Here is a 25767-nt window from a genome sequence, read left to right as displayed (position 1 = left end):
GCGAAGCCAAATGATTTCTTTTGTAGCTTGAGCTGCTGCAACATATTCGACTTCGGTGGTAGAATCAACAGGAACATATTTCTTGCATGATCTCCAACTGATGGTTGCTGATCCAAGACTCATCAAATAACTAGAAGTAGAGACTCCATTCTCCTTATCTCCATCAAAATCAGAATCTGAATAGCCGATGAGATGGAAATCTACAACTTTGGAATATTTGATTCCATATGTTCGAGTGCCTTTCAAATACTTGAGCACTCACTTTGCTGCATTCCAATGACCTTCACATGGCTTATGCATGAACCTGGAAAGTATCTATTGGGCCTCAGTTTTGATCTTATTTTGCTTTGAGAAACTTACCTAACCATCCATTTATCCTTCATTTTCACTTCATCCATTCCATTTTAATGAATATTTGATGTCTAATCAGGTATTTAGCTTTAATTTGTCAATTTCTAAAGTTTTTATAAAAGTTTGATTTTAAGTGCAATTTTGGCAATTTCAGAAATTCCCGTAATCACTTCATGGTTGATATGGATGCAGGCCACTTCAGCACGAATGAGATGCATGAATGGAAAGCTTGGTAACTAGGACCAAGCCACCTATGCTTGGTTCCAACAGAAAGAGCTTTATTATGCCTATTTGGAGCTAGTCAATCATGACTAGTCATCCAGAAATCCCATCTAAGTAGGGCAGTTTTGAGATCCCATGATATTAGTCATATTTCTTGGGATGAGAGGAGTGGATTCGACTTGGATAGGTGGCTTAGAGTAGATAAGATTGTTAGAGTAAATATAGATCAGTTGGTTTCATGAACTCCTTATTTAAGAGCCACACTTTGATGGCTCAACACATTGACTTATGATACTCTTATGCTGTAATATTTTTGGTTTGAAGACTTAATTTGAAGACTTGTGTTACTCTCATTTTTGCTGCTCAATACATGGATGTGTGACTGATATAAAGCTTCTGATATCATCTTCAAAAGTGTGCAAGGCAAGGGTGGAGGGCCCCCACTCCAAGCTAAGTACACTTCCAAGTTAAACTAGTTTTATTTCATTGCAAATCTGGTTGATGGTAGCTTTAGTTTTTCAAAGTCTTATTTCAGATTTCCTTATGGTTATTCATAGTGATTGATTTCATTTTTTAATGGTTTATTCATCATCTAATTGAGTTGGAAAACAAGTGTTCAAGTTGGGCATTCCCTCTATGAAATGGTGAATCAGAACTAGTCTCTTTTGTTTACATGCAAATAGTTTGTTTCCATTTAGATTTATATCTTAAGATGAATAAGTTATGATGGAAAACTTTAAGTGTCTCTTAAGTTAAGAGCCTCTTTCATGTATGATTTATGCATCTTGAGTTTTTGGTTATAATCTCTAATTCATTAAGTAATAACTGAGGTGAAAGTGGACTTCTTGAGTTCAAGAACCCTTTCAATGTTTTCTCTTTTGAGCTGATTTAGTTAGAGTTATTAGATATATTTTCTTTAGCTTTCAAATCATTTATCTTTCAAGATTGGTTATATTATATCTTCACAAATAGTGAATTTGCCTCAAAGAATAAACAACCCGGATTGATAGTAAATAATTGTGTTAGTTTAGGAACATAAATTAGCTCAACAGTATTCCTACAACAAAAGCTATGTCAGTTCGAGTAGTGGTTAGAAGATTCAAACTTCCAACAAGTTGCCTGTACTTTGTTGGATCTTCAAACATACTTCCTTCAGTGGAAGTAAGCTTCAAATTCTACTCCATAGGAGTAGCGACAAGATTACAATCCTGCATCCCAAATCTGTCCAATAGCTGTCCAATATACTTTTTTCTGAGAAATGAAAATATATTTGGGTTTCTGATCAACTTCAATCCCTAAATAATAATGTAATAAACCCAAATTTGTCATGTCAAAAAATTTCAATAATTATCTTTTAACGGACATTATATAGTCATCATTGTTTCCTGTGATCATCAAATCATCTACATACACAACCAAATATACAACTGACTTTCCAATTTTCTTAACAAAAAGAGTTGCATCATCCAGATCAAATAACTTATAATTCAACTTGAGAAGGTGTTCAGTTAACTTTTCATACCATGCATGAGATGCTTGTTTCAGTCCATACAAAGCCTTAACCAATTTGCATACCTTTTTCTCTTTGCCTTTAACAGAAAAACCTTTAGGCTGAAACATATAAACATCCTCCTTCAAATCGCCATTCAAAAAAGTTATTTTAACATCCATATGGTGTATCTTCCATCTATTCTAAGCTGCAAGAGAAAACAGAGTTCTAATTGTGCCCCATTTTGCTGTAGGAGAAAATGTCTCTATGTAGTCACACCTTCCTTCTGAGCGTAGCCTTTTGCTACAAGTCTTGCCTTGTATTTATCAAGTGAACCATCTACTTTGTATTTGATCTTATACATGCATTTGCAACGAATGGGTTTGACACCAGTAGGAGGATCCACTAATCTCCAAGTTCCATTCTTACTAAGTGCATCATATTCCTTTTGCATTGCATCCTTCCATTCATCACAAATAGCAGCTTCTTCAAAACAATTAGGTTTGCTAATTGTACAATGATTGAATTGACAGTCATGAGAAACATTACCTAAATCACCTTAAGAAGACATTCCTATTTCAAAATCATCATACTTGCTTGGAACTTTTTGAGCACGTGTACATCTTTGTAAAGGTTGCTGAAGTGGTTGTGATGTTTGTTCATCTTGAAAAACAGGCTCAAGAACAGGTTCTTCAAGAGTAATTTCTGGTCCTGCAGAAACATTACTATCATATAAATTTTCTTCAGCAATAACATTCTCATGAGTTAAAGATGGAAGAACCACAGACTGAAGAACAAGCTCTTCAAGAGCAATTTTTGGTCTTGCATAAACATTACTATCATCCAAATTTTCTTTAGCAATAATCTCATGAGTCAATGATGGAAGAACCACAAACTGATCCAGAATGGGAACCCCCCCCTTTAGTGTGTGGAACAACATTATTAGATTCAAAATAGAACTTCTTAGATGCAAGTTTCTCCAAATGAGCCAGTTGCTTATCAACAATGGAATTACTTTTACCTGATTCAAGGAAAATAACATCTCTGGAAATAATGAACTTCTTGTTCACCTCATCATACAATCTATAAGCTTTAGAAGTAGCAAAATATCCCAAGAAAATACATTTACGACTCCTAGTACCCAACTTGTTGTACTGATGTTTATGAATTAATGCATAGCATAGAGAACCAAAGACTCTAAAATGTTGAACATCAGGAAGACGATTATACCACATTTCATAAGGAGATTTATTATTGATGACAGAAGAAGGACAATGATTGCAAATATAAGCTACATAAAACATCAGCTTAACATTCTTAAAGAACATCATAGATCTAACCATATTAAGCAATGTTCTATTCATACGTTCTGCGATGCCATTCTGTTGTGGATTATAAGGTATGGTAGTTTGATGTTTGATTCCATCATCCTTCAAATATTGTTCAAAAGCATGAGAAGTGTACTCGCCACCATTATCATTTCTAAAAATGCCTATAGTCTATTAAGTTTCATTTTTAATCATCAAATGAAATTTTTTAAAAACATCAAACACTTGTGACTTATTCTTCAACAAATACACCCAACACATTATCGACTAATCATAAATAAATGTCAACACATATTTATTTCCATTTGTAGTTGCAACAAGCATAGGTCCACATAAATCTGAATGTATGAGACCTAATTTTTGTGAAGATCTGAAAGAAGAACTATGAAAAGGTTGTTTACAATGCTTTCATATAATACAAGCATCACAAGGTATAATGTTTCTTGGCACTATCGGAAGACCTTTAATACCTTGCTTTTTCATAATTTTGATCTGCCATAATTGATGTGACTAAATCGAGCATGCCACAACAAGCTGGGAGACAAGATATCACATTGCTGTGCCAAAATAACAAAATTTTCATGAGAATTAGTAAATGAAATACCATTTAATTTTAAAAGTGTACCTTCATCCACACCGATCATAACAATTGCATGATCAAATGCTCTTCTTATCTCGACGATGCCATCAAATATATGAATAGAATGCCCCTGTTGGCGAATATGGATAAGAGACATCAAATTTCGTTGAAACTATGGAATATAAAGTACATCATGTAGAACATAATCTACAAATTCGGTATCTTCAATCGAATAGACCCAATTCCAGATGGTTTAATTTAAGACTTATCAGCAAATTAAATAACACCATCAATATCATCACTGAATGTTTCAAAAAAATCTCACCTAAATGTCATATGACAAGTGGCTCCTGAATCCAAAATCCAACTATCTCACCATGAAGAAAATGTAGCGTTGAAAAAATCATTCATATTAAAATTATAATGAGCAACAATGTAATGTGCAGACTCTGATGATTTTCCCTTATATGGTGGTGGTTGATCTATCTTTTCATTTAATTGTATCTTTCTTTTCATTTAATTGTTATCTCTTTTCACCAACTTTCTCCCAAGGGATTTTACAGTTAGTAGAAGTATGACCAATTTTACCACATCTAAAACATTTGATAGCTGGTCTATCATTAAAATTCCTTTGTTGTCTATCATTTTGTTGTCTGTCTCCCTGATTATTTTTTCCCCCCTACCTCTATAATTTCTCCTACCACGACCTCTACTACTTTTATCACCTCTAGAAGTTTCAGCATGAGACTTCTGATCCTTTTTTGCAAGGCACAAAGTTTCTACATTAGAGTTAGGTGGAGCCTCTTTCTTCCCAAAGGCTTTTTCTCTCTCAACTATTTTGCTTACTAGTTTATCAAATGTAATGTCTTTTAGTTTCCCACTAGCTTAGAGAGATTCCAAATAGTTTGAATAGACATAGTGAAGGACTTTTATACAAGTTATAAGTTGTAAATCGACTTTAATTCCAATGGCTTCTATATCATGAAAAATGGCTTTTATTTCAGAGGCACTCTTCAAAGGATCATTATCCTTCATCTCCAAATTAAACAACTTTAACAATAAGTGAATAATTTTGAGTTCTGAGTGTGAATCATACAATTCCTTCATCTCCAAATTAAACAACTTTAACAATAACTGAATAATTTTGAGTTCTGAGTGTGAAAACGATATATCTGCTTACCTCTTCTGTCACCAATGCATTTTTTAATGCATATGCCTTGTTGTCTTTTGTCTCCCAAATTGCATGCTTCTTCTCATTATCAGACGGCTCTGGTGAAATTTATTTTCCATCACCATCCTTCTTGCCTTGATAAACTTCCCACAAATCGTTAAAAACAAGGGCACTTTTAAGATTTCTAAACCACTCTTAATAATTTTCCTTTCCATTAAGAACAACTCCAACTATGGAAACTATTGAAGTCATAATTTTTATGTAGCCAAATATTCTTCAAATCCTTTCAAATTCAAAATATATGCAATACTTCTGAAAATATATAAATTTGTTTCTCCTCTTGTTTTAACAAAGTTGGCTTTGTGGTTTAGTGGTAAGTTTCAAAAATAGCCTAGCAAAGAGCTAGGTTCAAATCTTATTAGCCTCCAAAAATAAATTTTATTTTACCAATGGCCTCTTAAAAAAATATGTATTTCAAATCACTAGAAAATTGACCACTCTTCAATTAAAAATTTAATTCAAACCACCAAAAATATACATCCTCGCCAAAAAATTGACCACTATTCAATTAAAAGTTTTATTCAAGCCACCAAAATATATATACTTCATTTTAAGTATCCTTCAAAAATTTATTTGCTGCAGTAAATATAAATACTATCCTTTAGAAATTTTACTGTCATTAAACTCCTGTTTACTGTGGTAAATGCAAATACTATCCTTCAGAAATTTTATTGTGATTAAACTCTTGTTTACTGCCGTAAATGCAAATACTATCTTTCATAAATTTCACTGTAAGTAAACTCTCGTTTGACCATTTGATGCAGTAAATGCAAATAAAGCCTCCCAAAATTAACCGTAAATGCAAATACTATCTTTCAGAAATTCCACTGTAAGTAAATTCCCGTTTGACTGTTTGATGTAGTGAATGCAAATAAAGCTTCCCAATATTAAAATGACAAGTGGCCCTTAGATGCATGGAACTTAGATTTTTAGCAAACAATCTAGCAATTATTGGTATTAGACTTAGTATTGGAAATTTGTATTCTAACTTCCAAGGATATGTTAAAAAAAATTTGTGCCACTCAATTTCTCCAATCGTCTTTCATTATGACTAAAAGATATGAAACTTACAAAGAGTCAATAGTTTTGGCATCCCACTGCATTGCTCCACTGGATTAAGCTTCTGCTGCACTCTATCTTCACAGTCTTCATGCTCCGTGTCTCCTTTACACCATAGACTTCAAATACATGGAGTTTAGGAACAACTCAACCAGGGCTCTGATACCACTTTACAAGCCTTAATAAACTCCACAATGAAAGAGCATCATATTAATGATAAAATTACTTATTTATACATGTGCAATCTAGGTACGATACAATTGTGTATCGTTAACTTATTAACCGTAAAAATGGAATGTAAAACTAATTACATATTATACAATATACAATAACAATCTTGAAGGATTAGCTAACACATTGCTTCTCCAATAAAGACTTATGGAGAAGAATTAGAGCCTCCAACGAATGTTTTTTTCTTAAAATATCACATCTTTTTCGAGCACAACGGATGTTATGCATGCTGTTTCATTGCTGGAAGATGCCAAAAAATCACGAGAATCTCCCAATACCATCAAAAACTCTCCTCGTGTTTGTTTGTCAAACCTACTATGCTTTTTAAAATCCGTACTCTTCTTTGCAAACACTACATGTTTTTGCACATATCCTACAATTTCTAGTTTGAGCGGCCTCTTTGGCAGCCAAACCTATCAGACCTACTTTGTGTTCTAGAATTCTTACTCTTATTTGCAATCACTACATGTTTCCTCACATGCCCTGCCATTTATTGTTTGAGCAGCCTCTTTGGCCGTGATGAAAGTGTCCAACCAAAACCTCACCAATATTAGTTGCAAATTTACTGCATGTGACTGTTAAAAAATTACAATAAAGTATAGACACCTGGTTTATTCTGATAAGCTTTGGATAGATGATGAAAGTCATTATAGAAACTTTCCCTTATAAACACTTTCAATGTAATTAATTTATGAAATTACTTACTGCTATAAAAGAAGTGAGAATCAATTTTACATTAAAGTTACTTTATCAGCCTAGATCTCTCTTAACCCTAGATTTCTCTTAACCATGGATCTATCAAGGGCGAAGAAAGACGTGAGAATCAAGTTTACAATAAAATTACTTTATCAACGTATATCTATCTTAACATGGATCTATCAAAAGAAGTGAGAATCAATTTTACAATAAAATTACTTTATCAGTGCAGATCTATCTTAACCTGGATCTATCAAGGGCAAAGGGAGATTAAATCTGGATCTATCATGCTCTGAGAGGAATCAAATCTATGGAGGTGCAAAACTTCAGAAAAAGTTTGCACTAAATTTAATAACACTAAATCTTAAGTTACTATCAATTTTTTTTACGAAGACAAAATTAAAGTATTATTATTATTATATAAAATTTTAAATAAATATTAAAAAAAAAAACATGCGTATAAATTAAATCCCTCGTGGATGAGATAATTTCTCATGCATTTTGAAGTCATGTTTTGGTAGTTTATTATTTTTACCATTTTTATTTGTTGGTCACATTATTTTATTTGTTTATATTATCTATATGGGAGTAGTTGAGAAAAATATTTGATGATTTTAAAATATACTTTCTTTAGTGGACAATTATTAGTACAATATGTTTTAGATACTAGGACTTTTAGAAATAATTAGTCCAATAGTTCTTAAAAAAAATCTGGTTAATATTTTTAGTCTTAAAATAATAATATCTCTAACAATTAATGGAAGGGGAAGCTAATAGTCTATGTAAATATAGTACAACATTAATATACATTGACAATAATGGCAAAAATACGAAGACAAATCAACCTTCCAAATCAAACCTACTGCGATATATCCTTGATTTAAGCTTTTTCATTCTTTTTGAGATAATGTTTTTTTCCCAAGGAAAAAGGAGTAATTTTATTAGTGAAAATAAAATCACATGTTACATTTGCAAAGATTCATAACAACATCAAGTCCATGACTGATGATAGGTTGAAACATATAGAAATGAAAGCGAACTAATGTACAAATGGGGAGGAAAGCCTAGGCTTTTCTCCCTTTCTTTTTTTCCACCTTGCGCCATTCCCCTTGGGATGGCGAAGAAGAGACAAGTGCAAGCTGGTTGCTTGGACCAGGCCCTGCATTGTCCTTGTCTGAATCTGAAGTGTCTGATGTGTGGGTGCATTTATAACCACTAGTTTCCATGGCTTCTGACATGGGTGTAGATTGTCCTGAGATACCATGGGTACCTAAACGAACTCCTCCTGTTTTTTTGGTACTTGTGATGTCTGGTTGTTCCCGGGATGTGTGGACTCCTTCTCAACTTCATCTTCCTCCACTTCCTGTGGGGTTGGATGGAAGTTCCACCGCTTCCCATTTTTCTTCCTTCTAATGTTGCCTTTTTTAGCTTCTGGGCATAAATTTTGAAGATGCCCTGTTTGTCTGCAGATTCTACATATGAAAGTTGTGTTTTCATACTCAAGTGTCCGAGTCAAATTCATCTGTTTGTGGATTAGATGAATACGGTCTGGCAAGCCTTTGCTGAGGTCTACGTCCACACAAATCCCATGTGTATAGATATTTTCCTCCAATCTTTGGGAATCCATCTTTAGATATTTCCCAATGTTGTTCCCAATGCCTGAAAGTATGTGCTTGTCCTAGAAATGAAGAGGGAGGTTGTGCAAGCGAATCCACACTGGCATTCTGGAGATGACCATGGTGTTTGCATCGAAAGTTGGGAACCAAGGAGTGATAAAGAGACCCGTCGTTCCCCAAAACCATGGCCCCTCCTGTAGAATACAGTCTTTGGCCTTTGGAGAAGGGAATTTTACTATGAAAAATCCTTTAGAACAAAGATGTATTTTACAATCAAGGGACCAATTAGTCAAAATCCAGTGAAAAAGTTCCTCAGGTTTTGGCCAAAAACAATTAAATCGACAAATAACAGCTTGTGATTCGAAAGAGGCACATTGCATATCTGCTTCTGTGTCCTCTATATTTAGTTATGGGATTGAGTTCATGAGCTCCACTATGTATGGACTGGAGACTGAGCCTTCCTGTTTTTGTTTTGTTGCTGTTGTTCTTTTCCCTTAAAGTATATTCTTAAACGAGGCGCCTCCATTCATTTGGTTCATAGTGACTTCTAGGTTTTTTTATGTATTACTCCCTGATCCCTTACTTGCATTGGAGGGTATTTTGACAAACCCTGCCACCCCCCCCCCTTAATCTCAGATTGAGGACTATTGTGGATGATGTTTGTAAGTTGTAATTTTGCAGTCCTGTAAATCTCTGCCTCCATGAATCAGGTATTGCATGTGTGCTCGATAACTAATTTTCTGCATAATGGAGAGCTTAAGGAGAAACACACTATTTGCATGACAAACCTAGATCAAAAATGAAAACCCCTCTAGAAGTTTTATAAAAATTTGAAAGCTGGAAGGGTTTACCAAAAACTGAGAGTCATCCTCTCGCAGAAAGCCCCCAGGCCGCATGACAGGGGGAGGTTCAAGAGCTACCATGGGCCAGTCTGGAAGGGCTCGGGCCAACACATTGGCAGGGTGAGCCAAAGAAAGAGTCTGCAATGACTTGGGGAACCAATGCCTGGAGGGAAACTGCAAAAACCAGAGGAACTGCACTGAACAAAGGCATGGCACCGTTGTTGCTGAAATCCGAGAGACCATAACCTGCTGGGGGAGGAAAAAATCAGAGCCCGAAACGTTAGGGGTCCAGAGCAGCCTCAACATTTGGCCAGTGCTCACCGTGGATCCGAACAAACCACCGAGAATCTCCTGCGAGACCCCCTACAACTTGTCATGAGCAGCATAGGTCTAGAGATCAATCCTTGGGCCGCCACCGACTGCTAACCAATCTTGGCCTGCATCTAGAACGCATAGCAAGTTGGGGAGGGTAACCCGCATCAGCCACCGAATCTCCAGATCCTTCTAGTTCATCGAGTAGCAAAAAGCCCACCAAAACAACCGAGTCAGCCTATAAGAACTATCCACCGAAAGCCCATGGGGTGAAAAGAAGCCAGGCAGCCAGGCCAAAAACGATGAGACCGTATGTGACGTAATCCTCCATCTCCACCATGAATCCAGAACCCCATGGACACCCTTGGGACCATCCTAAGAACAGAGCACAACAGCCACATCCAAACCCTCATTTTTGCAAAGAAAAAATCCTAGCTCCATGTTGTCCAATTTTTTCGCACAATGTGTCCTGAGATAATGTTATTGTGATTACTCTTTGAAATCTTTATTCCATAATTTTTAAGGAAGAAACTTCTAGAAGTTTTATTATATTGAAGGATTGTAAATGGCTACACGAGTTGGAAATCAACGATTTTCAAGCCCTAACTGGGCTGTGCCTTGGGTACTTACTAGATTTATAGAAACATCAATTCTGAATAAGTAGTTTTGGATATTGAAAAGCTTTGAAGTTGGCAATCCACGCATATCAAATCAAAATAATTAATATCCATGAATAAGCATTAAAGAGTCTGTAAGCCAGATCCAGGAGAATTCAAATAATATACAGAATATATCTCTGTTAAAACCCAAAGAACTACAGGCAGAGGCAAAGAGGCTAAAGACAAATTATTTGCATTTAGGATGTATCCGAGTAGGGATCAATGCCTTAACCCATAAAGGCTTAAATACTTTTGTGCTTGCTACTGTAAGAGATATGACGCACAATAAATATATAGATTCCCTAATAGGCAAGATTGTTGATCCATTATCCGATGGCCCAGTCTACTTTGACTGTTACCCCAATTTCTCTGTGTATACCTTTGACGAAACCATAGATCAGATTCTGCAATTGTAGATTCAAACAACTAGTTTTGATATGAAGAAAAAGAGAAATAATATAGCCATCCAGACCAAGGGTTGTTTCCGTCACACCAATACCCTTTGGCCAGCCATCCGCCATACACCCAGCAAAGACTCAAAATCAAGTATAGTTGTCCTCACTGATGCAAAGAATCAGAAAATTGAGCATCAGACCATTCGATGGGAAGACTTGACATTTCCAGAACACTGGGTTGTAAATAATCCTAAGCCTCTCATTCCTAAGGCTATTACCTCCGCTGATATTACAAAAAATCTGTCTTCTGCAGTTATTTCATTCCCCAGAAGATCTACTATTGACCGGAGAAGAATAGAGTTAGCCTGTAAGCAATCCAAGTATTACAGAGATCCTTCCACTGTAGATACAGCTTGTTCCTCTTCATCTTTTTGTAAACATAATTCTTTGTATGAATTAGCCCAACTTGTAAATTATTCTTCTTTAGAAGTCAAATGCCTAGATTGTCAAGAATTTGTTAATCTGCTTACTCTGGTTGAGTCTAACCTCCATTCAAATCATAACCCCAGAACTGGAATCGCTCCTCCTACTACATCTGTAAATTCATGCCCAAATCCCAAATGCACAGATATTCCTTTCCCACATGAATCAGATCCGGATCATGTGCTCATGATGCATGAACTTACCACTCTCGAAGGAGAAGATATAAGGATGACAGAGATGATGTGTTTGATGAGACCAGCCAAACCCAGATATGGTTTGGGATACCTTGAGCAGGCAAATGGCCTGATTCCAGATTGCAGATTTTGCCCTGTTCCTTCTGACTGTAAAAAGCCCGCAGTAATGGAAATGCATAAGTTCTTCTCACTTATGGATGGATGCTTGAAATCCGAGATTAGTGCCCAATGGATGAAAGCCATGCTAAATTGGGATCTATACACTAATCCTCAAGCAGTTGAGTTCAATCAGAACTATACTCTTGTAGAGAAGAAACAGTTTGCTGACGATTGGAAGCATTATATGGAGATGAATAACACTTGGATATCTTTTTATTCATGGAAAGATAATATTGCTCCCTTGAATGTCTTTACCGGTTCAACCAGCACCTCAGCAAGCAAGCATGCTTGGACTGCACTTGATGGATCAAAAATTGAAACCGCTACGACCTTTCCTCCTTACAAAGGATTTGTCATAGGAGAAAACACAAATGCAGCCAAAGCCATCCCTTTAGTCCAGAAAGATGACAATGCCTTGGGCATTGATGGAAGGATTCAGAAAGCTAGTGAACAGCTTAACTTGACAAAAAATTCAACATTTTTGTAATTGGCAACTAAATATTCGCAATTAATATTAAATTGGATTTAAACTAGGGAGTAAATTCGTTATGGGAATTTGGGAAAGCATTTTCCGGATCCCGCATTTGACCGTAATTAGAAACATCTTTCAGCATCTCCAATAATAATAGCAACTCAAACAAAAATAACTCAGAAATATGTTCTTCTGCATGTAGAGAACAACAATATTGCAAAATATTTCAAATTTGGTCAAAAAAAATTACACGTAAACTCAATAACAATACATAATCTAGAACTTTAACATAGGAGATTAGCCATGTGAACAAAAATCAGTAATTTTGTCAAATATTGATTCCTTTGAGTGCAAAGGTAAAAAATAATGTAACCATGACAAAAACCACACACTTCATGGAATTACATGGCAGTTACATACACGTTATTCATGGTCAAGATGGATGTTAAGCTAAATTATGGGATAGTGTACTAATTTTTATTATTTTTTTTCTTGAAAAGAAAACAATGCCAATTAGGGCAACGCATACATTAAATGTATTCCCTGTTTACTGAAACCATGTCTGGGTCTACAATTTTGATTAGATTGTACATGCAGCCTAATTCAGTTCCAGAGTTTTCATTTATGTGTGCACACTATCTAAGCTCCAACGATACAGTCTTTTGAAGAACGTCCAAATAAACTCGGTTTCTGTAAAGTGGACATAAACCGTAGTGAGTTTTAGGGTTTCATGTAGAGAAGGGTTGAAATCTGTTGGCGATGGGATCCTTGGACGAGTCCACTTGCAACGAAGAGATCAGAGATGAAGGCAAGGATTCAATTAGGAATAAATTTAAAGTCGAGTTCACTGTAATAACAAACAGTATTGTCTTCGCAGCTTCCTTTGAAACTTGCAGACCCTTCATCAAATTCCATTGCAGCTCGGCTTTTGCAGCCAATGGCGAGGGTTGAGAACAACTGGGAGTGCTTGGTTTGAGCAACGTCAATGTGCGAGCAGTTCCGTAGCAGGGTCACCATGATTGAAAGGTCTAGATAACAAGTACGGCAGGCACACGAAACATGCACTAAAAAAATGGATCTAGGGTTAAGTTATATGAGAATTAATTTACATAAAGCCAACATTTTTTCTTTTTAATATATAAATATTATAACTTCTAACATCTCGCATCTCACGCCTTACACATCTAAAGTTCTAACATCTAACTCTCGCACATCTAACATCTCACATATAATGTACACCTATCCATCTTATAGTGGGCTGCCTCTGCTCAATAAATGAGAGTTACATGCAAATAAAATAACTATAAAAATATTAGAGTTATTTTATAGTGATTCACTTTTATGAAATAACTTAAGTTTGTATGAACTTATTCAAAATGTAATTTAAAATAAGAGAATTGAACTCAAGGCCTCTTACTAAATAACATCATAACAAATTTATTCAAAATGTAACTTAAAATAAGAGAACTGAACTCAAGGCCTCTTACTAAATAACATCATATTTAACCAGATAAACTAGTCCAAAAGATATAACAATACTAGTGAAAGAGGGTGTGGTTGTTATTGTTGGAGCTCTGCCTTGAAGTGCATGCTTACTAGAAAAAAATGTGATCATCCAAAAACAAACAACGGTTTGAAAAGAGATTCCAAAAACCAAGAACAATGGGGTTAGATCATGGTTAGCTAACCTAAGAAATGCAAGTTCTTTTCATTGTTTCTAATTTGTTGGGATCGCACAAAACGCAAGATGATGAGCACACATAGTCAAGAAGGCACTTTCTGCTATGTTTTTGATTTGTCGGGATTGCACAGAGCATAGGGAAAAGAGCATAGATAGACTAGAAAGAGTATCAAACCAAGAATAAAAATATAAAACTAAAATATGAAATTTGTAATTTTCTTTTCAAAAAAGGGCATATTTGAATTGTATACCTCTAGATCTGATGAAAAATGTATCTCTAGCAAACACACATCTTTTTTGAAGAAGCTAAAGATGTTCTAAGCTAAAAACAATGTTTTGGATGCAACATAATAGTCTATTTAGGCCAAAACAATACATCAATAACATAAATCTTGAAAATGTTGCAACACAAGTTGAAGATCTCAATCACCAACAAGAAAAATTCTTCAAATAGGTTCTAAAACCATGTTCAAGCAAATAGGGTATTCCATATAGGATGAACACCTTCAATAACCACTCATACAACTAGATCAAATATTACAACATGAGTATTTTTATGTGGTTAAAACCCTCTTAAGAGGGACATAGTCCATGACCATAGCCAACTTGGCCACTTGAAGAAATCTTATTAATGCAAAAGAAAAAAATCACACAAGAAAGTTCTCACAATCGATCATCATCCATGACCCTCCATGCTCTTTAAATAGAGATCATGGACCAATCAAGTGTTAAGCCAAAGATCAATAGTTGTTAGTATTGAGGAGAATATGAGTTTTCATATCTCTCTATGCTTAAATCATATTGTGACCATAAGATTACAATGCAGCTAGTGCATACTCAAGAAACACACTTTTACCTAATGCACACATTAGATCAAGTTGAATTTTTTTTCCTTGGAAAAAAATATATCATATTTTCATTCATATTTTTCTGAAAAGAAATACATTTTGCATATATGCTTGTAGTGCATTCACTAATATCTTCCCAAATCCTAGATGTGGCATAAGTGTTGAAAACCATAGGGGTCAAAATCTCTAGGCCACAGAACAGATAAAAACAAGATATAGGGCACGCAGGCCCGTTAAAGAAAATACCCCAAAGGGGCCATGAACAAAGCCCAAAACAAGCAACAATACATTACAAAATGGGTACAAAACCCCAACATAAAAGCTTAATGAATGGTTTGAACCCATAAGAGAAAGGGTTGCCAACCCCAAACATGTGCCAACAAAAAAAACCATTCCATAGTGCCAAGAACACACCACAATGAGCCAGAACTATTGGTGGAAGACAAATCGACAAGCAGTGAAGCCCAACAGAAACCCCGACCACAACGAATCAACACCAAAGATAGGACAAAATGCAGTGGCCATAAGAGTTGGTGATGGCAAAAGCCAGAAAAAAAACCCATGCAAAGACATGGATGATGTTAGAATAGATCCTGGTAGAGGAAGTAGGCCACATGGGACCCACAGTAATGACCCAAAAGGACACACAGAGGCACTAACAGTCGAAAGAATATCATCTAGGCCAGGATAAGCCTGACATCTCACACGAATAGGAAGCATAAATGATGCCAACAAATACTCCAAAAAAACTGCCACTAAATAGCCCCAAGAAGAAATCGATTGTAAAAAAACCCTGATAGCATAAGAAAGAGGCACAAAACCATGAGCCAAGCATTAAGGGGTCACCTAACTCATCGACCCATCAACCCTTCTAGCAAACAACCATAGATGAAAACACGAAAGTAACCTTGAATAGACCACAAAGAAAGTCATGACACTAGTCAAAACATACCCAACACGTCGCAGATGAGCACCACGAACTTGGAGCAACATCGTTAGGGAAATATTCATGGAAAAGTGACAAAGGGAGACACGAAAGGCAGCTAGGTTAGCCACCTCACCCCACTCCCTCAACTTTCATTCATAGTGACTCCTCCAAGTTGAACTTAACTAACTCATAAGTGTCTAAATATCCTAACATGTAGGAGGAAAAAGAGTTGGTGTGGGTTGCAACCTAAATTGTCCAACACTACTAAATGGAATACCATGATATTTGTATTAGGGTTGGTATTTCACACTAAATCATAAATGTTTCATCGGAGGGGGGTGAATCTCAAGATACCCCATTTACATTTATAACTCCTCCTAATTACACTCTTGGATTGGTTTTGGCATCAACCTGCCCATTTTATTTTCTCAAAACCTTGAAGAATGAAATATTTACAAAGAATTAACTCAAAAATTTGAATGATGTGAGGTAGATTGAGGTTTTGTAGAGTTTTTTTATTTTGTTATCAACCCTTAGCTTTTGATCACATTCGTCTTTTTAGTGGTTCAACTTGACGTCATAATTTATGAAATTATAGTACGCATTAGCCACCTCCTTCTTGTACCTCTATAGGCCATGTTGGATCTCCCCTAGTTCACACATCACACAACATTGATGCATATAGTGGAAATGTACCATTTATCTGTGGGATGGAATTGCAAGACCAAAGAGAGTAATACAAGAAGCTACCACATCCTAGTCAAAACTACATTGACTAGGAACCCTCCAATTTATATCTTTTATGCTAGGAGGAGACCAAAAATAGGGCTTGGGTTGAAATACCAACGAGAATCATGAGCCCTCAACATCATTATTCCACATTCATGCTCCAACAATTTTCAGGCAATATCAATTAATTCACATGTTATCATAGGATGAAAAAGAGGTGGTGTCGGTTGCAACCTTAACTCTTCGACATTGCTAAGGAGAATATTGTGAAATTTATATTATGATCGATATTTCACCCTAGATAATAAATGTTTCATGTGAAGGGGGTGAATTTCAACAACCCCATTTACATTGATAAGTAATCCTAATTACACTCCTAAATTGGCTTTGGCATTAGCCTACCCATTTCATTTTCTCAAAAACTTGAAGAATGAAATCTTGATAAAGCATTGAATCAAAATTATATTGCTTTGGACTATGTAAGGTAGCTTGAGGTTTTGTACAAGTTTTTTCCTCCATGTAATGAACATTTGTTTTTAGTCTAGTGGCATTAAGATTGAATTATCTAGCACTGCAGATGCTATACCTAGTGACTAATTTCACATCCTAGGAATAGGCATCGAGCTTTTCTTCAATTACAGTACACAACGAACAATAATACGGTCTTTCATAACCTATCTTCTTGAGATTATCTACAATTAAAGGTTTCCCATGCACCATAGCCCAATATAATAATCTAACTTTAGGTATACAATAATTGGTCCATGTACTTTTTTAAGTTGTTGAGTTGGGAGGGAGTTCTACAAAAGCTAACTTGTGGTGAAGTAAAATTATGAGTGTGGACACAAACAATTCCTCTAGCCCGATAATGGGTCTAGTCACAACTGATACATTCTATGGAAGATTTCCTTAGGTTAGAACCAATTAAGAGGGCCTACCTCTTAGTATTCTTATCACGTTTTGTGATGACCTTGCTTGCTTGCTCCAACTATTTCCCGTTTCCTTTTTTGAACACCTGAAACAAGTAAACAACAACAAACAAAAACTGTGATAATAGACAAATTGTAATTCAACCTACTTAACAAGTCAAGAAACATTAAGCCATAAACATGTGAGATGACACATTATGTAGGAAATCAATCGATAGTTGTTGAATCAAGAAGATATTACAACCATTGTCTTGACGTTGTTGTTCTCCTCTGACAAAACCAGGTTCCCACACACTTTCGTTAGCATTCCATGATGGCCTCAACAATGATAGTTTTAAGGCTCTTCCATTTAGGTTTCACACTAAACCAAATTCACACTTCTCCCTCACACACAACTAGAGAGCTACAACTATGAATAGCTTGCTATTTACTCCAAACTTAATTAGCACTAGCACACCAACATTAACACTAGCTTGTGCTTGGGAAAAATGGAGGTTTATATAGCATGAATGGATGGGAGATGGTTCCTCTTCTCATGGGAGAAGGTCTTATCTCTTGAGGTAGTTCCATCCTTATAGGGGAAAGGAGCCCAAACTGACATCCTCGACTCCATCCAGCTCAACCATTTACCAGACTTCCGTTACGAAGCTTCTAGAGCTGGAAGCTTTGGCTCCTTATTTAAAAAACTTTCCAAAAGAGGATCGGCGTGACTGAAACAAAGCTCAGTCACTCCGGTCGGTGCTAGGGACAGTGTTAATCCCTGCATATCAACGCGAGGAGGACAAGGGTCATTAGCGTCGGTCTTGTAAACTGGGAAAAACAGAAGATTCTTGGGAAATGGTGCAAAAGGGAATTGTTCTACTCCTGAAGAGGGTCACAATGGGAGTTTCTTCATGAAGGGAAAGCATGTAGGGTTCACTGTAGAGGTCCTCCAGGATCAAGGAATGGGGAGTACAAGGACAGTGACAAAATGCTGTGTAACAGATGCCCCCTAAAGCGTGAAGGCCGAACTATAGTGAGGGATGAAATGCTTTATGAATCAGTGTGGGGAACCGGAGTCTGTCATCGGAAAACCTGCAAGCAAGTACATATACATATACATAACTGAAAACTTTGTCAAATGATACATGAATCGTGGTATGGACACAACCATCCAAAGAATGATCATGTAAATGGATCTATGCATGGGCATAGCCATCCGATAAAGAGGATCATATCGAAACCAAGGTATGGTCATAGCTATCCAATAATGAGAAGGATCACTTATGATAACTCATGGTATGGTCGTAGCCATCCATCTGAAAGAGACATGTATATCAACATAATCATGTCACACCGCTTTGCAACTTGGACTTTTTGTGATCTGAGCCCAGGGTCTTGCACTCCAACATGACCTGATCAAAGTACAAATTCTAACATGTGAATAGATGTGTTGACGTCGAACATGCTAGAAAATATCTTCACTACCAGCCAATGATGTAAACTGTTAACAAGCGCGAGAGAAACCACCAATAATGACAATGGTCCTCAAGGTACTATCAACACAATTCACGGAATGTGAATAGAGGAACTAAAGTTGAACACCCGTGAAATCACTCGATCAAAAGCCAATGATGTGAACTGGTCGTCAAGTGCAAAGAACTCACCATTAGGGCATGCAAGCTCTAAGGTACTAGAAGGGAGTCTCTCGGTCAACTTCCCAAATAGTGAGCTGAAGTTGACATGAAGCGACCGTGTTGAAGGAGGGCCATAATGTATCCCACATCATTGACATGAGATAGAGGGATGAAAAATTATTTTGGATGATATAGAGAATTAGGGGTAAGTGTAACTGCATAAGGACAAGTCTTGAACATATCGGCGACACGACTAGAAGTTTGGCAGGTTTTGGATCCATACGATCGGTGGTCATGATGACGGGGCATAAATCAAATGGAAGGCAAAAATGAGCAGCCCATCCCAAAAAGGTCAACGATACAAAGGAGGATATCCCATCCTGACACAAAGCAGAAAGTGTCGTGTTCAAGAGTGAGTTGCCGACACCACTGATTAGATTTCCAAATTTTCCCCCACCATTTCTGGCAGGTATCCCAATTATTTTTTAATCGCAAGCTTGAAGGGGATAGCATATTCTTGCACTGTAAGTTCATCCTTTGGATGAATCTAACCTAGTAAGTTTAACAAGCCCTAGGAAGGAGAAGCTCATGTTCATCATGGTGACAAATCCGATGTCATTATAGTATTTTAACGAGTCCAACAAAGGTGTAACTCGGTATCTTTTTCATGTTTAGAGAGTTAGAAAAAGACACGGAAAAGAAAACCCCACATGGTCCCTTTTAGTACATTTGTGTCTCTCGAGCCCGAAAAGGTAGAAAATGATACTTGAGAGAACCGCTTGACCATTTCAATCAAGGAGTACCTTTTTCATAAATAGTGCATCCTAGCCCGAAAATGGGGTAAACGTATATTGGGTGCACGATGTTTCGCATCCGTTAACAAGTCCAAAACGACAAGGGCTCGACGATATTTTCATGTTTAAAGGGTCGGAAAAGAGCTTAAAAACGAACCCCCCCCAATTTTATTCTCTTTTACGAGTCAAAATGGAAAAATACTCGGGAATCTTTTCATTTGAGTTTTACGAGTCGAGAAAAGAGCTGAAACGTGACTCGACACCATCGTCGAACATCCATCACTTGTCGCTGCATAAAAAGGTAAAGTGAATTATCTAATTCTTGAGGCAAAATAGGTTAAAACATTTACAAAACCTAATATTTCATGAAAAATTGAATTAAAGGGAGGAAAAGTAAATATTTTTTACCATTTACCATTTTACCTTGATGTGAAAAACTTTTCACCCACTTTTCCCCTAATTGTTCCAGAGCAGATTGCGGGAGATCCAGGAGTTCATTTGCCGAGCACCAGTTGAAGGTAAGAGCCAAGTCCCTAAGCTCCATTTCTATATTTTTTTTTCATGTTTTCATCAATTTTTTGGATTTTTGAGGGAGGTTTTGTAGAAAAAAATCACCCTCGGTCGGCGCGAGTTCCAGGCATAGAATCGTGTCGATCGAGGGTGATTAAAACGCCCTATCGCACTGTGGGTGCAACTGTTTTTAAAACAGGCACGTCGACGCCGTGAACAAGGAAAAAATCATTTTCCTCTCAAAACCACCATTGGAATCCAAAATTTATTGGGAAAAAATGATTATTGGCTTGAATACATGGTTTTTGCAGGAAATAATCGTCGAAAATGGTAGAATGGAAAGAACGTCAACACGAAGATGTGGGCACTCAGGCATTGAATGATGCAAATTGCTTGAATGATTTGAGGAACTGTGGGCTCCTCAAGTTCTTTCTCACACTAGGGATGCGGGCCCAACCTCAGCTGCTTCGATACCTGATTAGTCTCTGGGACATAAATCGGGAAATATTCATCATTGGTGACCAAGAGTTGGAGTTAGAAACTTTAGACATATATTTCATCACAAGACTGTCCCGGAGGGGGGAACCAGTCAACCTATATGGGTCACAACTGATTGGGGCAAGCATATACATGCTACTTGCCGAACATTTCCCTAAAGCCCTCAAATCCAAGAGCAGCAAGATTGAGATTGCCACTGTGTGAGATTTGACACTGAGAGTGTTATTGTTGACTATCAACAGAGTGGCGAGGTCCCAAGCAGTGCACAAGACTAACAAGTCGAAATTTATATATTCCATCAATTATACAACACCAACAATCTTCAATTGGGTGGAAGCCATGAAAATCAACATAAAACGCCAGCTGACAAAAGCTAAGGCGGGGAATCTAAAGCAATTTTGCTTCGGATCCGTACTAGTGACCTTTTTCTTGGAATGGGTGTCGTTGTTCCAGTACCAGCTGACTGAGGTAGATCCTCTAATGCCACGAGACCCACGGATGGCCCGTTGGAGTCGTTTGATGCCTAGGATCACTGGGGGCTAGCATATGTCTTACAGGCCCACCTTCTTTTCATGGCTACGACGATAGTTGATCATCGTGGAGGATTGGCCATACAGTGGTATTGAATTTCGCGGAGATCCGAACATGCCACTGCCAGATGGGAAGGATTTTGATGACGAAGGAAAAAAATCAATTTTTAATTTTGTGATTTTTTAATTGTTTTTGATATATATGTGTTTCTAACATTTCGTTTTATCAATGCAGATGTTGGAACAGAGCGTCCTGCCAGGATGTCCTCGATAGCCAGGCACGTCGCCCGCTAGTTTGATGTCGCTCCTTATCAGGAGGGGAGTGATAATGAGGAGTAGATCATGAGGAGCCTTGAGGGATTGAATCGTGGTATCCCAGAGTATGCTCGAGTGGGAGACATTCCTCACCAGTACCAGAGACACAGGGTGGGAGTACAAACCAGATCTGCCAATTGCTGACTTATGTTGCACGAGTCATTTCATGCTACCATGATCACCATGCTGATTAGTTACTAGGTCCAGCATTTTACATTTTGGAGGCCTGCGTGCTAGGATATATGAGGCCTGCAAGCTACCGATGTTATTTGAACACACATATTATTTTTTGGGGTTTTGATGTATCAAACATTATCACCATATATATATATATATATATATATATATATATATATATATGCTGTATTTTCTTGCTTACTATGGTACAAATGATTTGTTTTGGCTTTTCACATGTTTCGTAAATGTCTATCCAACACATAATTAGCTAATGCATCTGTCAATGTATTCATGCGTCTAGGAATATGATGATACGTAATGTAATAAAAATGCCTTTCCAGTAGACCAATACATAGATACATTCTCAATATTTTAGGGTTTCTGACGGAATATTGCCCATTGAGTTGGAGGACAACAAGCTGTGAATCCAGGTTGACAACCAACTCGCGAATGTCAAGAGTAATGGCTTCTGACAACAGTTCGATGACTGCACTGTATTCAATAATGTTATTAGTTGTGCGACCTAAAAAAATACCTTGAAGATCAATCAACTCATCTTGAGGGTCATAAATAGTCCATGCCATGGAGGATAGATTCTGGGTACTACGACAAGCACCATCAGCGAAACCAATGTGAGGAGCCACAAACATCTGCAAAGTAGGGAAAAAATAGTAAACAGGAAAGTTGTTTGAAAACTAACACAGCAAACCACACTGCAAAAAAATGAATGGCACACTAATGTACACAAGTAGCCATGCAAGATGACCTAAGCATAGTACTTTTTGAGATAAAGCCCGTTTTGGGGCTTGTCCAAAGGATTGCCTTCATAATCAATAAGCTCATAGGCTCCTTTTTGCAAAACACGTTTTACAATGTATGGCCCATGCCACATGGGTTCGAACTTGCCTACCACCAACTTATCATTAGGTTGATTGTATAGTAAAACCAAATCACCCTCAGAGTATGCACAGGGGGAGACCGACCAATCAAAATGGGACTTGACTTGCTTCTTTTGTGCTACGATGACCAAAGCAATGAGACGATGAGTCTCATCCAGCTGTTCTAGATATAAGAGGTGCTCTTCCTAAGGTGATGTTTCGAGGAGAAGTTCGACAACTAGCTTGAGTGAAGGAATTTCGCATTCAATCGGTAACGTTGCTTCTAGACTGTAGACAAGCTAGAATGGAGTGAAACCAATTGCGTCCTTGATCGAGGTTCAGTAAGCCCACAGAGCTGAGAAGAGCATGAGATGACAATTTGACTTGTGCATCCCAATAGTATGTTGAAGCATTGTAACCAAAACTTTATTCATAGCTTCAACTTGACCATTGGCCTGAGGGTAATACGGAGTTGAGCCATTGTGGTGCAAACCCAATGTAGAGGTCAGCTTAGCCATCATGTAATCTCAGAAATGGGAGCCATGGTCTATGACAATGGCTTGAGGTACATCGAACCTGGAAATAACGTGATTGAAAAGAAATTGAGCCGTCGTTTTACTGTCTGTAGAGTATTTAGGCATTTCTTCGGCCCATTTGGTGAAATAATCCACAACAACAATAATATAACCATTCCCCCTGGCTAAACGAGGGTTACATGTCATATAGTCAATGCCCCATTTGGAAAAAGGACCAACGATAATGACGGGGTGTAGGTGAGTGGGTGGGGTGCGCATCTTGCATTGGTAAATTTGGCATTCATGGCACTTGCGAACAACAAGGATGCAATCCTTGAAAATGGACGACCAGAAATAACCAATGCGAAGGATTTTTTGAGCGGTAGCATAGCCAAACATATGACTGCCACATGCCCCAGAATGGCAGTCATTGAGAACTCTCTCAGCCTCCTCGAGAGTAAGGCATTGGCGAAGAACTGAATCGACACCGACACAATATAAAGTATCACCAATAATATGGTAGGGTTGGCAGTGATGTCGAATCCGTCAGCGATCATCCTTAGTCAACATGGACCAGAACGTGGACGTCTGGAGATACATGATGATATCACCGTACCATGGGTCAAGGGTGCTGATCAAGAAAAAAGCCTCATCTGGAAGTTGTTCATCTGCACCAGTGGGGAGAGACATAGAAGGAAGGGAGCAAATCAACTTGGCAAAAACTAGTGACTTCTTAGATTTGGTAGTGGTAAACACCAAATCGAATTCTTGCACGATGACAATCCATTTAGAATACTTGCCCCCCAACAACTGACGATTCAGGATATAGGTCATGGGGTTGCACTTAGAAATCACAATAGTAGTGCGTAAGAAAATGTAGTGCCAAAAGCACTGAACAACCTGTACAACAGCCAAAGCCAACTTCTCAACATGGGCATAATGCATTTTGGTGTCAAGGAGATTACGACTAAGGTAGTAGATAACATGTCCATTGCCTTCATTGTCGTCTTGGACTAATACCATAGAAATGGTATTAGGGGCTGCAGCTAGGTAAAGGAAGCAATCTCGATGATAATCCGGGGGATGCAGAAAAGGAGCATTTACGAGGACAACCTTGAGGTCATCGAAAGACTTTTGGGAAACCTCATCCCAGACAAAGGGCGTGCCTCGCTTAAGCAACTGGATAAATCCTGAAGCTAGCCCAACATAATTGGGTATGAAACGATGAAGGAAATTTGCCTTTCCTTACAGGCTTTGGAGTTGGTTCAATGAAGATGGAGAGGGTAAATTTACAATGGCCTCAACTTTAAGTGGATCAAGGTGGATACCGTCCTTGGAAATGATAAAGCCGAGGAGTCGCCCGGATTCAACGCAGAAAACACACTTACGCAGGTTTAACCGAATGTTGTAGTGTCTACAGCAAACAAAAATGTGCTGAAGATGGTCGGGGTGATCTTGGCGCTTACGAGAATGAGCAGGAAGGTCATCCAAGTAAGGCTGAATGATGTTGTGAATATCGTGAAATGCATAGGACATCGCCCACTGAAATGTAGCCCCAACATTTTTTAGGCCGAAAGGGAGCTTTTTGTACGCGAAAGTACCCCACAGACAAATAAAAGTTGTCTTTTCTTGATCGGCCGACGCAATGTTAATCTGGTTGTAACTAGAAAAATTGTCCATAAAGGAAAAAATTTCGCTCCCAGCACATTCATCAATGATCTGATCAATGAAGGGAGTAGGGTAGTTATCCTTAGGACAGGCACGATTGAGATCACAGTAATCAACACAAATGCAGATCGTGCCTTGTTTCTTTGTCACCGGGACAATATTTGACACCCAATCTGTAAGAGGGATCAGATAGATGAATCCAGCTTTGAGAAGTTTTTCAACTTCACCCTTGATAGCGGCGACTTTCCTAGGGTGCACTGGGCGGAGCCGTTGGCGAACGGGCTTCGCGTGAGGATAAGTTAGGATTTCGTGCACAACGATGCTAGGATCAATTACAGGCATTTCTTCGTATGACCATGCAAACACATCATGAAATTCTTGAAACAGACGAGTATAGGTCTTGATCTCATCCGGAGAACAAGTTACCCTGATATGGACATGTTCAACGATACCAGGCTTGATAGAAATATCAATTGGCATCGTTTGGGTAATATTACCCAAATTTCCTTCTGACCATACTTCATGAGTCAGGATCGGTGCCAGAAGCGGGAGGGAAGGAAACTGAGAAGAGAACTCTTTGAAACTGGTAGACATGACCGTCGAGCGAGGCAGGAACGAGGAACGATGATGAGTATCATTCCAAGGTGGTTCCTCGAGAGACATTACTTCCATGATACTTTCATCAGAAAGAAAAGTCTCGGATAAGGGATTAGGAGATTCCGAAGCACCAAGACATGGGGATTGAGAATACGTATAGAGAGAAGTACTCAAAATAGGAGAATCAGAGGATACAAAACTTGAGGCCGAAATAATCTCCATGTAATTGATTTCG

The sequence above is a fragment of the Pinus tabuliformis genome, chromosome 5_2 (assembly GCF_031772625.1).
Source record: "Pinus tabuliformis cultivar Carrire ecotype Pingquan chromosome 5_2, CPIR1, whole genome shotgun sequence".
Taxonomy (NCBI): Eukaryota; Viridiplantae; Streptophyta; class Pinopsida; order Pinales; family Pinaceae; genus Pinus; species Pinus tabuliformis.
This window is presented reverse-complemented; position numbering follows the sequence as displayed.